Source organism: Rattus norvegicus, chromosome 9, assembly GCF_021556685.1.
Source record: "Rattus norvegicus strain SHRSP/BbbUtx chromosome 9, alternate assembly SHRSP_T2T, whole genome shotgun sequence".
Classification (NCBI taxonomy): domain Eukaryota; kingdom Metazoa; phylum Chordata; class Mammalia; order Rodentia; family Muridae; genus Rattus; species Rattus norvegicus.
Window position 1 is genome coordinate 77,867,736 of NC_141542.1, and position 13,097 is coordinate 77,880,832.

Consider the following 13,097-nt stretch of genomic DNA (forward strand, 5'->3'; position numbering starts at 1 on the left):
CAAGTACTTAGTTTCTCCTATGTGTAATACATTTATACCAGTCACAAATCTGTGTGTATGAGGGAGAGAGCAAGGGTGGGGGTGGGGATGGGGGGAAGGGTGGGGAGGAGCTAAAAATGAAGCTACTTAAACAATGTCTATTCTTAAGGAAATGGTCACATGATTGGAAGGTTGAGTCAATGAACGATAATGCAACACACAGAAGTATCTTAAGATGGATTTTCCACTCAATTTTAATTTTTAATATTACTTTTGTTATATAAATGTTCAAACATAGAGAAAAACTAGAGACAATAGTAACATGGAATCTTTATAACCATCACCTAATTTAAAAACATTGACATTTTGTCACACACTTAAAATCCAAGTTTGTTTTTCTATTGTTCTTTTTTCAAGATTTAGGGTAAGGTTTTATTTGTTGGGGGTGTTCATATTTTGAGATTGTAATTACAATAAGTGTTCCTCCCTTCCCTTTCCTTTCTCCAAACCCTCTCACATACTCCTCTCCAATCTCCCTTAAATTGATTTTTTTCATCAAATTGTTATTGCATTCATATAAGTATTCAAATATACATATATTCCCAAATATAACCTGTTGGGCAACATATTATGTGTATGCATGTTCTCAGGGCTGACCATTTGGCACGTAATATCCAATTGGTGTCCTTTCCCCTGGGGAGGGCAGCCTCTCCTGCTCCCCGTTCTGCTCGGTTGTCTGTAGTTCTCTATGTAGAGCTGAGGCCTCAAAATCTAGCCTCTATGTAGTTGGGCATGTTTGTTGGTGTCCCCTTTGTTCAGCCCATATTTGGGTGGTCATGTTGATGAGATTTTTATGGGTATAGCTTCTGATGTTACTAGGAGATTCAATCTCACAGCCGGCTCTCTCCTCTGGCTCTTTCAAACTTTATGCCTCCTCTTCTGCAATGTCCCCTGATCCTGAAGAATGGGAGTGCTACATAGATGTATCAGGGCCAAAGGCCCCTGAGCTAGAACCGGCCTGAATGCTCTCTCCCTGAAGAATAGCTTTCATGGTACCAGATGGCACCATCCAAGCTTCCACAGGGAAGGGGCAGTCAACAGTTCCACCCAGCTATCATGCCTATAAACCATATCAATGGCTAGCATGGCACAATAATCCTAAAAATACAATAGTGTCATACTAGCCCTACAGATGTAGAAAGTGGCACAAATATCTTAGCAGTAATCAAAAGCTCTCCAATTGAAATTAAGACCCTGTCAATAAGAACAATACCATGACCAGTAATGGAAACTCCACTAACTAATCAGTGCTAGTGAAATCATGAAGGAGAATCTACAATCACTAATTTACTAAACAAGCATCTAACAACAATCTATAAACATTTGTCCTTATACAGACAAATAAGTGTAATCCCTGTCCTTCTTCCTTCTTGTCCCCTCTTTGAAACAGAGGCTATTACAGAAAAACAGAACCAATCAAAATTTAGAGTTGTGGAGCCCAGTCCCATCTACAATGGATCCATCTACAAAGCACCCTCACACCTAAGATATAATTATGAAGACTGAAAATATAACATGTAGGAGGAGCATGGTGGTCATCAGTGAGAACAGAAAGAGGAGAAGACAGCAGGGCAGCAGGGCAAAAGGTAATCCAGATGTCATTGTCATGAGTTCAAGCCTGAGCTATTAGAAAATGAAGTTCATGATCAGAAAATCAGGGTGAGGGTGGCAATGAAAACATCAGAGGATAGGTGTGGATTCTGACAATCAAAAAGAAATGGAAGACTTAGGTCTTAACCCATCCTAAGAATAAATCTTGCACCATTTTCATATACTGCCTTGTTTGAAAATGGAAGAGATCCTCAAAGAAACAAAAATAGACAAAAAGAGGAAGGAGCAAAGGATTAGGAGAGGAGCTGAGGGTTAAGGGAAGAGAGCTCCAAAGAAAACACAAGACCATCTACTTCTGCAAAGGTGAGGATGACAAGCACAGATCTTATTGGAGGTGGCAACTAACAGGTCACTGAGAAATGAGGGTTTAATGGAGTCATTTCAAAATGTGGTGGTGGAAGGGATCCCTTACCATACTGCTTCTATTCATTCTCTCCACTATTCCATAATTTGAGCTTCTAGTGGTCCCAACCTGACATTTTGGCTTGTCCCTATGCATCATTTCAGTTCCATCTGCTAAGGACTTTCTCGTGTCCTTAGGTAGTTCTGATCCAAAAATCACAAAGAAAAATTCAGTAGCTATATAGATACTCAACTTGGCTTGACAGAGGCATCTCAGGTTGCTGGCCAACCCATGGATTAGTTGATGGCTTGGAGTCAGTACCTCTTCTGAGCAGATCAGTAACCCAAGTCATGGCACTTATCACCTACGTAAGATTGCCTCTTTAGCAGAAGTTGGGATAAGGTTAGCAGCAAAACAGACAAACACAATGCAGTACGTCTACAGGACACCCTGTGCTGTCAAAGCATAAGGATCCAAAGTCTAAAGGGCTCCCAGAATTTCGAACGGTGCCTACCACAGGAGAAGAGATCCTTTCCCCCACTATTGAATTTGTTGACCTGTCAGCATAAATAGCATTGCATTTGCTTAGCACTTTACACTTCTCAAAGTGCCTTTGCAAAATGTTAGTCTCAGGACAGAAGGGTATATGTAAACATACCCTATAGTTGAAAAACCTTATAAGCAGTGTTTTATGCAAATCAACAAATGAAATTAATTATATGATAACTATGTCTAACTAATATCCTCCAATAGTTGCAGTCTTTGGTGCTTAACAAACAGTAATACATATCAAACTTTCTAGTTCTGGATTTCAGTGATTCTTTTGGCATGTTAGCAGGAGGTCTATGGCTACTATTACTGTGGAGACCAAATGATTTGCCACCCAAATTCCATCACCAACATTACTATTAAGCTATAAGTATTGATGTCCCTTCCTCCTGATTTGGTACTCAAAAAGTAGTACTGAATCTGAGAAACCTCAGCTTCACGCATGATACACAAATACAATTTAAAGCATGGTTTGCTTGTTGGAGTCCAAAGCAACAATGAGAAAATTGAAGTATGGTGAACTAATTGAGATTCCTGGGCTAATTGGAAACACGTACATATCTTTTCACTCTCAATCTAGGGCTGTTATATAATGTGATGTTAGAATATAGATCAAGCAGAATGGAAGAAACGAGTTGTAACCTATGATCTGCCTCCCTCTTCATTTCACTAAATCTTCTTGTTCTCCATCCAATTATTGACAACAGAAATATGTTTTTGATTTCTCCTGGTCGGGGTTTGAACAAAAATGCCTGCCATAGACTCATATATTTGAATGATTAGTCCTCAGGTGGCGAAACTGTTTGGGAAGGATTAGAAGATGTGGCTTTGCTGGAGGAGGTGTGTCACTGGGAACAGGTTTTGTGCTTTCAAAAGTCTACAGCATTTTCAATTAGACTCTCTCTCTCTCTCTCTCTCTCTCTCTCTCTCTCTCTCTGTGTGTGTGTGTGTGTGTGTGTGTGTGTGTGTGTGTGTGTGTGTTTATGTTCCCACCATGAAGTTCCCCACCATGATGGTTATGGACTCAACTCTAGAATCTTTTTTTTTTTTTTGAGCTGGGGACCGAACCCAGGGCCTTGCGCTTGCTAGGCAAGTGCTCTACCACTGAGCTAAATCCCCAGCCCCTCTAGGGCATTCTTAACAGACTTGTCAGAGTAACAATTTGAAATAAAAATCGTATCTCATCTTATGACCTACACCAAGTTCTTTACTGTCTCCAAGTTTTATTTGGAATAAAATCTAGCACCACATCCAGCCGAACATGATTGTGGAAACTCTTCCCCTCTCTACTGGCAGCCTCAGGCTGCCTGACAATTCCTGAGAGGTATTTGCCTTGAAACCAGCATCTTAGGTCTTCCATCTGCCTGGAATGTACTTGCCAGCTCCCTACCTGTCTAGTTCCTTCCCAGCCTCCAAATCTCACCCTCGTGGGGTATTATCCAGGAGAAGACCACCCAATTATGTACCCAATCTCTTCCTCCAATTTTCTCAGCTATGCTTTCATTTCTTTTTTTAAGACATAAAAAACCCCTGTGTTTTAAAATGTATGTCACTATCTACTGTTTTCTTTTATTACAATGTAGCCCCAATGAGAGAAAAGTGAGAATCTCATTTGTATTATTTATCACTATAGCCTGAGGGCCAAGCTCAGAACCTGGCGCAAAGCTCATCTTGTCAGATCTGCTGCCAACATAGCTCTTAAATGCATACTCTTTGCTGTTTCACTATTACTCTCCAAGCCTAAACTTGTGCTCTCTCTTCTTAAGACTAATGTAAAAGCCTTCCAGTTGGTTGTCCTATATCAACTCAGCCCAATACTGAGTCAACATTCGTCAATGGAATAAAGAAGCACATCATTGTGGGACTAATCAGAGCAACCAAAGGATAGATATCCAGTATGTACAAGCAAAGCCAGACAAAATCCCAGCATGAGGGTAGGCTGCATGAAATTCTACCATTAGCTGAGGCTATGGCCATTTGATAGCTGCTGGGAGAGAGGAAGTTAGTTCTCTTGAGTGATATGACCCCTGGTAGGGTCACCACACTCCAGGTCAAGCCCTACTCCTAGGACTAAGTAGTCGGGCAACACAAATTTGACTCCATGGCCAGGATAGGAGGAGGAAAGAAAACCCCAAGTTGCTAGGTAGTTGACCGTAGAGAAGGTAGGTTCAAGAAGTTTCAGGGGAGATAGAATCAAAACACATTGCATGAAATTCTCAAAGAATTAATAAAGTGATTAAAAGAATAAAACCTAAAGAAAAGAAAACAAAAAACCAACAACAACAAAACAACAACAGCAAAAGATAGCAAGTCAGACCTTGCAGGGAAATTGCCTTGCTTTTCCAAAGTACTAAAAGAACTTCAAACAATTCTCAGCAGTGCAGGCTACTCATCGGGGCTGGGGGAATGAGAAGCATCTTATGCATCCAGGCTCACGCACAATACAGGTGAAGGGCAGCATGGAAAACAGACAGCGTTCAGTTTTTCCATCAGTGAGCTACTATCTTAGTCTTAGCCCTAGAGCTGCTGGGCTCCAAATGAGGTGGCATATAAAAAAGCCCAGTGTCTGAACCGTGAACATGTTTACATGGTTTCAATTTTAAAAGCCTCCAAGATTCTTGTGCTGTTTCTGACTACCTCAGAATAAAACAGTCTGGATACTTTCCTTTAATGTCTGCTATGAGGTTAGGTGTATTGTAGAGTCCAAACAGAAAATTAGAGCATTGTTAGAGACAGCTCAACTACTCCTTTGAATTAAGATTGAGGTTATGAGGGCCAGAGAGATGGCTCAGTGGTTAAGCGCACTGACTGCTCTTCCAGGGGTCCTGAGTTCCATTCCCAGCAGCCACTTACATGGTGACTTACAACATGGGATCCGATGCCCTTTTCTGGTGTGTCTGAAGACAGCTACAGTGTATTCATAGAAATAACATAAATTTCAAAATTAAAACGCTTTTTTAAAAGTTCAATCTCTTTAAAAAAAGGAGAGAGAATAAGGTTATAATAGCTCCTCCTTCTGCTTTTCATCATCAGACCCAGAAATGGAATCTCAGCTAAGAAGTGGGAGAGGGGAACAGAGGGCGTGTGTTCATCCGTGACAGGATGCCACTTTAATTATGCCAGGCCTAGTCTACAGTCTTCACATGAATCACACTGATTGCACGGCACCCTGGGCATTACCCATCACATACTCTCACTCTGAGTGAAAATGCATGTGCATATGGACCACGGCAGCTGGTTGTGCTGGGGGCTGTGGGTGCTTGAAGCCTGATGCATCTAAGGCAAGAGGCACCTGCTTTTTGACTTGTGTGAAGTGACTTGGAGGGAAAAATCATCCTGAGGTGACAGAAGTAATTATGAAAGTTTGTCTGGAACTGACAAAAAAAAATGCATTCTACTGGCATGAACCAAATAAGACTGTTCTTCTCTGAATTGGCACCAGGCAAGAGCCCCGGGTTAAAAATCCAACAGAAATGGCAGTAGATGTTATCTTATTCCAATAGCTCAGTACCTCCACTCTGTGCCTCCCCACCTCCCAAGTCAGTTCAACACACTTCTGTGACACAGCCTTGGGCAGAGGAAATAATCCAGAAGTCACCAGTGAATTTCACTGTGGGTCTCCCCTCACCCCCCTCAAATCTGTAGGCTGGTGTTGTCCTGAAATCCATCCTAGTACCAAAACCTCAGAGCTTAATCCACTAAGTCAGTCTGGCTTTGAGGCCCAGAAAAAATGGGATTTCTATAAAATGTTCACTTTAGAGAGAGATTTGCTCCCTTCACGGCTCCTTTTGTGCGTCACACGCCATTAACTCACAAAACCCTGCCTCTGGACGGAGGCGGGGACTCCAGCTGGTTATGCATACGGGGCAAACTCCCACACTTGCTATGTCTCTTAATGAGGTTCTATTGGATTCACTGGAGCAGAGGGTCTTGATATTGCGTCAACACCACAAAACACACCAGTCCACTCACTCCTCTGCCTCCTCTGAGCATCATAATTTGACACATTGAGGAAAAAAAGGGGGAGACCCCATTGTAGCTCTGACTCCCAAATGTACACACCAAACTAGAAGCATCGCTTTCATCTCTAGGAATTTAACCATGTGCACAAATCCCCAAAAGAACCGCAGAAAGACTGATTCATTGCTAGTCTCTCTTTCCCGACTTGGGGAATGTGGCTGTTATTTTCTTTCACAACCAACGTCATTCATTTCCCAGCATTCCTCATCTTCCCTGCACTGACCCTCCGGTAGACTGTACCACCTGAGCCATCTTGCCATGCAGTCTGCTGGGGGAAGTCCAGACAGAAGGTCAGTGTTGAGAACAGAGAGGCCATGTACTCTTTCTTCTCTTCCTCTGAGCTTTACTCTTTTCTTCCTGGAATAACTGTGCCCTTCTGTGACTAAGAGCACAGACGGGGTAAATCCCTCCTCCCCGGTTCTACTTCTACTTGGCCAATTTTCCACCGTGCCTTTCCTTGCTCCTTTATCCCTAGGCATGCCTCCTTACTAGCCAGTGGGTAACTCGTTATCCTTAAATGTCCCCTTGTTCTCTCTTTGCATACATCGTAGTTCTTCCATTGACAGGTCTTATTCTAAGTCATCTGCACGCTTTGCCTTCTGCTGTTGCAAGGAGGACCACCCGTGGCTGCCACGGAGCCCATCTTTGCCTTAGGACATCCAGTTTTGATGCTTAGGAAAAACATCTGTCTTCTATCACTTTTCCTTCTGGCATGGCTTATCCTTTACCCTGGCTCTAATAAACTATTTCTGTATTTTCATGATCATGTAGCTTTGGTAAATAACAGAAGAACCTAAACAAGTATGTATCTTATGATCTCAAAAGATCATGGACCATCTGACCAGGATCCCAGGGTTTAGAACTTGAACCCTACCTTTTTTAAAAATAATTCCCCTTGACCAAAACCTAATCTTGAAAAACTGTCAAATAGTCTGCTGCTGGCTAAAAACTCCCCAATTTGCTCATCTAGTGAGATGTATAAATAGTACATACTTTTTGTTCCTGCTATGTTCAATTAATATTGATTGTGCATTGCAAAAATAGTAATTTTCTAGGACGAGCCTGTTCTGATTCTTATCATATCCCTGTTGTTGTTTTCAATGAATTTTTATAGCTTTTAACCCACTTCCTAGCATCAGGGATGTAAGTCATCTTATTACTTTGTAGCATGGCAACTGTTTCCCCGTGATACCTACTTGTTTTGTTTTTGTTTTTGTTTTTTTCCCAGGGACCACATCATACCTGCTGTTTGGCCAGTCAATGGTAAATCACTACAGTCTAATTGATCCATGGCCACTGACTTTACTGAAGTATGCTGCGTGATAAGCAAGCTGTTGGTCGTCCATACTTTGAGGCTCAACTACTCCATCATTGAGTCATCCCAGGGGCAGTTCCTAGCCAATCAACAAGACTTGCCATCTCCCAAAATGCACTGTTAAGTTTTATGCCAACCAACTACTGCCTTTGTAACTGGATTAATCGAAAAGCATCAAAAACTAACTAATTTCTACCTATGATCAACAGGAGACTCTGTTCAGACAGCCATTGACTAGTCAGTATCCTCCTTCCTTTAGCAACGGACTCAACTTTTTGTTGCAATTATCGAGTGCTGATACTTTCCCTGGACTATAAAATAAAACCTCTTAGGCAATCTAAGAAGAGAAGTCATAGGAGTGATCTTTAGAGCCACAACAAGTCTCTTATTTAGTAGTGACACAGCAGAAGCATCTCTGGGGAAGGCAGAATCAAGGTGACCTGCCATCACTGCTGCCATTTCTCAGGGTGAAGGATCACATCAGGAAACAAGACAGAGAAATGACAAATAAATATTGGAATTCTCACACTGTTTTCCAAGAACTCATTGCCTAGAAAGGTCAAAAGAGTCAACTTCCAAACCCTTACAACCAAAACAACATTTAGTATGGTGGTTGTACCTACGCTGACCAAAATACAGGATCGGTTGTCAACATCAACCTTTTATCAACTGCTTACCACCCTAGCCACATTTCTGTGTGTGTTCTAGATTTTTCCTCATTAATATTCACAGTACCCTGTCCTATTTAGAAGGAGATCTCGCAGAGATGTAACAGGATCAAGTATGTTGCTGAGCTTTGTGAACAGCAAGCCAATTGTGCTGGTTAGATTTCTGTCAGCTGGGAACAAGCCACAGTCAAGCGCAAACAGGAACATAGGCTGAGAAAATGTCTCATTGTTGGTCTGTGGAGAAGTCTTTGGAGCATTTCCTTGATTGATAACTGATAGAGGATGGTCTAGTGCACTGGTGCCACATGGCAAGGTTGTTCCGAGTGCTATAAGAAAGCAAGTTGAGCAAGCCATGGGGAACAAGCCAGTAAGCAGCACTCCTCCATGGCTTCCGCATCAGTTCCTGCCTCCAGGTTCCTGCCTTGACTTTCTGCCCTGACTTTCCTTCCTGTTAGCCTGAAAGCTGTACAATGAAACAAATCCTTTCCTTTCCTTCCCAGGGGGTTTTTGGTCATGGCTTGTATCACAACAGAAAAGCAAACATGACCTCAAACAGGAACCAACATTCTTAGCCATCGCTACAGTGGCCTTCAAAAGCTCTCTATCCAATACCCATTGAAAAATGATTGAGGATTCACTTCCAGACACATATTTTATTTTCCAACTATATATAGTATTATAATTATATATATAATATACCATATTATATAAATAATAAAATGAAAGATTTAAAAGATGAGATAAAGATGAGCTAGACAACATGTTCAATATATTGATGAATTTGTAATCAAATGAATAAGTTTCATCTCCTGAAGCCAACCCTAACCCTGGAGTCTTACAAATACTCCTAAATAGGCTTACCTTCCATGACACTGGATGCAGTAATAACTGACTGTCAAACGACCTTGGCTGTTGGCAGGCTTATGTCCTACCCTCAAGGTTAACTTCTTCCTGCCACCAATGTAAAGTGACTTGATAACCAATACTGTCAGGTTGGGTCTTGTGTGGGAAACAGGGCTCTGATGAGAAATCATCTGTGTCCTTGTATGTGTTCCGTTTTTGCTGTCTGAAGACACTTTCTCATGGAAACTGGAGCCCAATATAAGCAGTTGGGTGAGGGCTGCCTGTGTGGGAGATGGTCACGGAGGCAGAGGCTGACAGTGGAAGATGGGAAAGGAATCCTGAGAGTAACAGGAATGTCAACGAACAAGCAGCTATGGTTTGTCATTGCAACCTGGCTACTTTGAAGAAAACTCAAGGAGGGGGTGCTCTCCTCCACACAGTAACCAGACTTTCAGAACAAGGAATGCACACACTAGATGAAGACACCCTTTGTCTGTGCTGATGATCACTGCGATGTGCAAATTGACAGCTGAAGTCTGTGGTGCTCATAATCATTCTGCCTCACCAAGATGAGTTCCTTTGAGTTTTCTCAGGAGCCTCTTGACTTCTGTCTCCTCCTGGCTCACAAGAGTGACAAGTTACAAGTGTCCCAGTGAATAAGGTCAAGAGCAATGGAGAGAGGTTTTTTCCTGCCCCAACCTCATATCCTTCATGTATGATTTCATGCTGGGGCATGACAGCTAGAGCCCAAGTGGGTGTAGCATGGAGTTGTGCTTTAAAAGTGGTCTTCACTGTGGTGTGGTGAAGTAGCCCAGAGACCACAGCTGTGGCTTCTGTCCTCCTTGATCCCCCTTGATCTTTCTCTGGCTGATTGCAAAGGCAGAGTCCCTGGACTCTCAGATGTGGAGATATACTGAAAGCACTTCAGTCCCTCCTTTTCAATCTGTCCCTGGCCATCACAGCTACTGCTCCCACCCCTCCTCCAGTCCGCTGGCACCAGGAACTCTTCAGAAAGCAGGTCTGACCTCTGTGCGTTTGCAAACACTTTCTGAGATCAAGCCCAGTCTCTCCTTTCTCTTCTCTCCATCTCTTCCTCCTCCTCCCCTTCATTGACAAGTATTAAAAAGCAGAAACCCCTCCTTTCCCCTCAGGTGATTAATGTACTTTGGTCCTCTGCAAGCACAAAGTACTGTTCCTTCAGGCCACAGGATTTGATAAAGAAATGAATCTTTGAGATTATTAATTCCCTGGGCTGAGATTTTGTTTAATAACTGTTCTGTCAGTGATAGATCTGAAGAGGTAGGAGTGTGTGTGTGTGTGTGTGTGTGTGTGTGTGTGTGTGACAGAGAAGCAGAGAAAGACACACACACAGAGAGAGAGAGACAGAGAGAGAGAGAGAGAGAGAGAGAGAGAGAGCGAGTTTTATTCCATCTGCGAGATGTGGCAGGCAGGCTGGCATTGCAAATCTCGTCTTTATCCACAGCTGAGAACAGTGACAAATCACTGCTGTCCCCCACCCTATTTCATCTTCCCACCTGACCATCTGTACTATCTGATTAGGCCCCCACCAACCAATCCCAGCACATGATTTGGGAAATATTTCCTTTCTAGCATTCTGGAGAACAATCTCTTGCTGAGGGAAAAATACATTATAAAATAAATGGAAAAGCATCAATCAGGTGGGGAAGTGGGAATGTTTTTATTTAAATGGGACTGAAGACAGTAGTTTACTTTTTTTTTTCTTCCTAAGATAACTAAACAGAGCAGGGAAGGCTGTTACCTTTTCTCCTCGGGTTGAGGTTTTATGAAGCCAGATATGTCATTGGGTAAGTGCCAGTGAGGCAGGGTGGTCAGTAAATACCTTGTCCAATTTTGGTGTGATTTGGATCAAAGTATAAAAGTGATTTATTGTTTACAGACAGTGCCTGCCCTCCCCTCCAACAGACAATGGACACTTTTCAGGCAAGGAAGTCTTCCCCCCCTATTAACATGCATTTACACTTACGCCTGCAGGCCTCACCTAGGGTTTGCAATGGCTGGCAAGTGTTTATACCAGAGATAAAGCACACCTACTTTCTCAGTCCTCCTGTGTGGAAGAGTCCACGGAGAAAGTCCTGCTCACTGAGGCCTTGAAACAGTTCTCTCTCTTCAACTGTTTCACATGGCACAGCCTTCTGCATAAACCAGACACACACACACACACACACACACACACACACACACACACACACACACACACACCCTTCACCAATCCTCAAAGATAAAGAAATAGACTCATAGGCCCTCACACTCAATCCAGATGTAAATAACTCACTGGATGAATGAGAGAAGTCATTTCCAGGCTGTGAAAGTAATTCACAGCCTCACCTCTTCCTAATGGGGCCATGTGGCCTGGTGCTGTCATGTCAGCCAGCCACAGCTGCAACCTGACAACACATGCAAAACCCATCACCCTGTCCTGGAGGGCTCCGCTCCCACCCCGCCCACCTCTGTCTTTGGACTGAGGGTAAAGAGCCCTCGATGTTCTAGATGATTCGCTGCTCACCGGAATGCTCCAACAGAGCTCCATGAAATTTGCTTTCTCATGAGTTAATAACAAAAAAGCAACCATGTTATAATTCTGTTTTTTTCCTTCTTAGTTAAAGGCGGGAAATTCCATATTAATTATGTACTACATATTAACCCTAACTGGCCCCAGACAAAGTGCTGAGGGATTCTGGATTGATCAGCAAGTGCCCTCCTCTCTCAGGACCTGTCGCCTTCTGGTCTGCTTCATTCTATTCTCAGCCCCGAGCTCCCTAACAGGCAGGCACACACATACACAACAGGGAGTCATTCTCAGAAACACCCAGTTCACCTCTCACTCCACACACCCGCTTCTGTCAGATGGTCCCTGGAGTGACCCCTCCAACAACACTTACAGCCAGACACTGCTTGATTCTAACTCTTTAACCCTTACAGTTTCCAAACGTCAGGCCACTGGGCTTCCCATCCTAGGTTACCTGAAATCCATCCAGACTGTCCAGTGTTCTAGTTTTTGTGAGTCTTGACTTCAGCACTTACCTTTCTCAGACTAAAAGAAATGTTTTTCTATTATTATTATTATTATTATTATTATTATTATTATTATTTACTTCCTTGTCTCCTGGATGCTCTCAGCATCACCTGAGTCTGCAGTTACACCTGTGCACAAACATTTCATCCAAAAATATTTCCTCAGGTGGAGCTGGTGCTGGGAAATATTAGCTACACATGGAGGAAGGATTTCTAGCGACTTCTATGAAAGATCCTGGAAGAACAAATTTGGAAGTAGGAAGGAGTTTGAAAAAAGCTCTCACACACACATCCTAGCCCCTTTTCTGTCAAAAAGACACCAGCATTTGCAGTTCCACTTCTTATCTTGGAGTCAGGTATTATGACGTAAGTAAGGTCTTGTGTGGGTGAGCATGGAAGTGGATAAGGGAGGCGCTCACAGAGAGGCTGTGATGTGAGTGTGAGGCATCCCTCTAGATGTCACACCACAGTGGCTTCCCTGTACCCAGGTGTCTGCCCTGCAACCAACTCAGACCTTAGTTCAGGTTTACTGGGCTGTACTGTCTCTGGACTTCTGCCACGAACCAAGTCCCTCCCTCTCTCTTCACATTCTGTTTCCGGCATATTCGATCACTTCTCCGGTTCCCCAATGCCTCTCCTTTCCCTTCCTTAATCC

At 42.9% G+C, this 13,097-nt stretch overlaps 1 long non-coding RNA gene across 1 annotated transcript in view; it reads left to right on the forward strand.

Annotated features, from left to right (window-relative positions):
* Positions 1-8,403, forward strand: part of LOC134480374 (uncharacterized) — a 54,959-nt gene extending 46,556 nt beyond the window's left edge. The window contains exon 4 of the long non-coding RNA XR_015629968.1: positions 7,791-8,403. This is a non-coding gene — a long non-coding RNA (uncharacterized LOC134480374). The remainder of the gene's footprint in view (positions 1-7,790) is intronic.
* Positions 8,404-13,097: the final 4,694 nt, after the last annotated feature.